Below are 3,256 nucleotides of genomic sequence, written 5' to 3' on the forward strand. Positions count from 1 at the left end.
TGTTTCTGACCAAGATGGATTAATAGGGACTTGATTTACGTTTCCATTTTAAACAACTGAAAAATTGACAAAATATATAAAATAACCATTTTCAGACATTACAACAGACAGCACAGGGCAGTAATGCTTGAGAGAGAAAAAAAAAAATGGTTGCCCAGCTGAGTGCTTAGAGAAAGTTTCCAGGCCACAGCAAAGGGAGGAGGAATGCAAGTGGAGCCCTGTGGTCTCCTTGAGTCAAGGAGATAGAGTTGGGAGTTCAGGGAGGCCAAAGTGACTAGAGTTTGCAGGGCAGAATACTGGAGAGGAGAGAGCTACACATTCACACAGAGATCCAGAGATCTGCAGAGGTTCCTCCCAAATCCTCAGCTGCAGGCTGATCAGCCCAGGCGTGTGAGGGAACCACCTGAGATGGAGAAAGAACCACCCAAAAAGACCATGCAGAACAATCCCTGGAGTTCACACAGGGCTGGGGATGGTTGGTATTCCCACCAGCAAGAGTGGAAAAACCTCACGCTACCCAGGGCTTTTGGTAAAGTACTCAGAAGAGTTTTTGCCTCAGTAGTGGAGAAAAACGTAGCCTGAGATTAGAGCCTGCTTTAATTCCACCTAATGAAACTTAAAAGGAAGATTCAAAATAAATTAAACTCATTCTATGTATCCTAACTGTTTGCCAGAACAAAACTCAAGAGTATTTTTTAAAACACAAGAATATCCAGCACCCATCAAGGTAAAACTCACAATAGCCAGCATCCAATAAAAAATTACCAGGCTACAAAGAAGAAGGAAAATTCAACCTACAATGAGGACAAAAATTAGTCAATCAAAACAGACCCAGAAGTAACACAGATGATAGAATTAATGGGGAAAGACATGAGAATAATTATTATATTACATACAGTCAAGAAGGTAGAGAATTATATAGCCATTATAAGGAAAACATGAGTGATGTAAAAAGACCCAAATAGAACTTCTAGAGACAAAAAATATGTCTGAGATGAAAAGTGCACTGAATGGGGTTAACAGCAGATTAGATATTAAACAAAAAAGATTAGTAAACTTGAAGATATAGTAATAGAAGCTATCAAAAACCAAACATTAAGGGAAAAAAAGCCTGAAAAGAAAATGAATAGAGTATCAGTGACCTGGAGGATAACTCAAGCAGTTTAATATGTGTGTAATTGGAATTCCTGAAGGAGAGGAGATAAAAAAGGGGACAAGAAAATATTTTAAATAATAACAACTTAAAAATTTCCAAATTTGATGAAAACTATATATCTACAGATCCATGAAACGGAATGAACCCAGGCAAAAAGAACATGAATAAAACTATATTAAGGCACATTATAACCAAATTGCTTAAAATCAGAGATAAAGAGAAAATCTTAAAAGCAGTAAAAAAAAAAAGACACATAGAGAAGAACAAATATTAAAATGACAGCAGACTTCCTATTAGAAAAAAAATGCAAGCTAGCAGACAGTGGAATGACATCTTTAAAGCACTGAAAGAAAAAACTTCTAGAAGAAAATGTAGGAGAAAATTTTCTTGTCCTTTGGTTAGGCAAAGATTTTTATATTATCATAGATGATAAAGGACTTGTATCCAGAATATATGCAGACCTCTCAAAACTCAACAATAAGAAACAAACAACTCAATTTTAAAAACAGGCAAAAGATTTAAACCGACACATCACCAAAGACGATATACAGATAGCAAATAAGCACATGAAAAGATGTACAACATCATTACTCATTAGGGAAATGCAAATTAAAACCACAATATGATGCCTCTACACACTTATTAGAATGTTTAAAATTAAAAAGCATTGGCGAGGATCTGTAGGAACTAAAACTCGCATATACTGTTGGTGGCAATGTAAAGTGATACAACAACTCTGGAAAACAGTTTGGCAGTTTCTGAAAAAGTGAAACATGGATCTACCATATGAACCAGGATTTCTACTCCTACATATTTATTCAAGAGAAAGGAAAGCATATACCTATATAAGTCTTGTCCACAATTTTGTATTATCTAAGACTGGAAACAACCAAAGTGTCTGTCAACAGAAGAATGGATAAGCAAATTGTGGTATATCCATACAATAGACTACTACTTAGCAATAAAGAGGAATGAATTATTGATATATGGACAACAGGGATGAATCTTGAAATAATTATTCTGCGTGAAAGAAGTGAGAAAAAAATACAGTGTATGATTCCATTTATATAAAATTCTAGAAAATGAAAACTAATCTATAGCAATAGAAAGCAGAACAGTTGTTGCCTGGGAATGTGGGGAGAGTGGTGAGGAGGGGTAGGAAAAAAGCATAACAAAGGGGCATAAGGAAGCCATTGGGGCAATGGAAAAGTCCTCAGGCAGTGCATGACTGTTTATGCTGCCATGGAGTGAAGTCCAGGATATATTGCTAAGTAAGGGGAAAAAAAAAATGAAGATGCAAAACATTGAGGATAGTATATTACCTTTTCTCTAAGAAAGTATTTCCCAGCTCTGTCCACTGAAGACTCCTAGAAAAACAACCAACTTAATAGCAACGAGCACCTTTCACAACCAGAATGTGATCTCTAATACCGCTTCCCTCTAAAGGAATCAGGGTCCTTGCAAAGAAATGGCTGACTCCAGGTCAGCGGCAGGAAATATATAAGATGAGCCTGGAATATTCTTTCATACAAAAAAGTAAAAAAGCCGTCAAAGACCACTGGAGTCATTTCACAAAGACATCAAAGCCACCTTGAAGGGGCTCTCACTACCAAAATGGGCCATTTTGAGCACCAAAAAAAAAAAAAAAAAAAGAAAGAAATTGAAACACTAGCTATGTTAAAATTCATGTGCTGCGGCCGGCCCGGTGGCACAGCGGTTAAGTGCGCGCTCCGCTGTGGCGGCCGGAGGGTTTGCTGGCCCGGATCCCACGCGCACACTGACGCACCGCTTGTCAAGCCATGCTGTGGTGGCGTCCCATATAAAGCGGAGGAGGATGGGCACGGATGTTAGCCCAGGGCCAATCTTCCTTGGCAAAAAGAGGAGGATTGGCATCGGATGTTAGCTCAGGGCTGATCTTCCTCACACACACACACACACAAAAATCATGTGCACATAAAGATACCAAAAAAAACTAGTCACCTTTGGAGACAGAGTTCCACCTATTATTTTGAAAACAAGTAAATAAAAGGAAAGATGCAATCATTTATGAACTATTTTTCAGGGTAACCAAATAATTGATAAGGGAAAGTTTTCCTTTAT

The sequence above is a fragment of the Diceros bicornis genome, chromosome 1 (genome assembly GCF_020826845.1).
Source record: "Diceros bicornis minor isolate mBicDic1 chromosome 1, mDicBic1.mat.cur, whole genome shotgun sequence".
Classification (NCBI taxonomy): domain Eukaryota; kingdom Metazoa; phylum Chordata; class Mammalia; order Perissodactyla; family Rhinocerotidae; genus Diceros; species Diceros bicornis.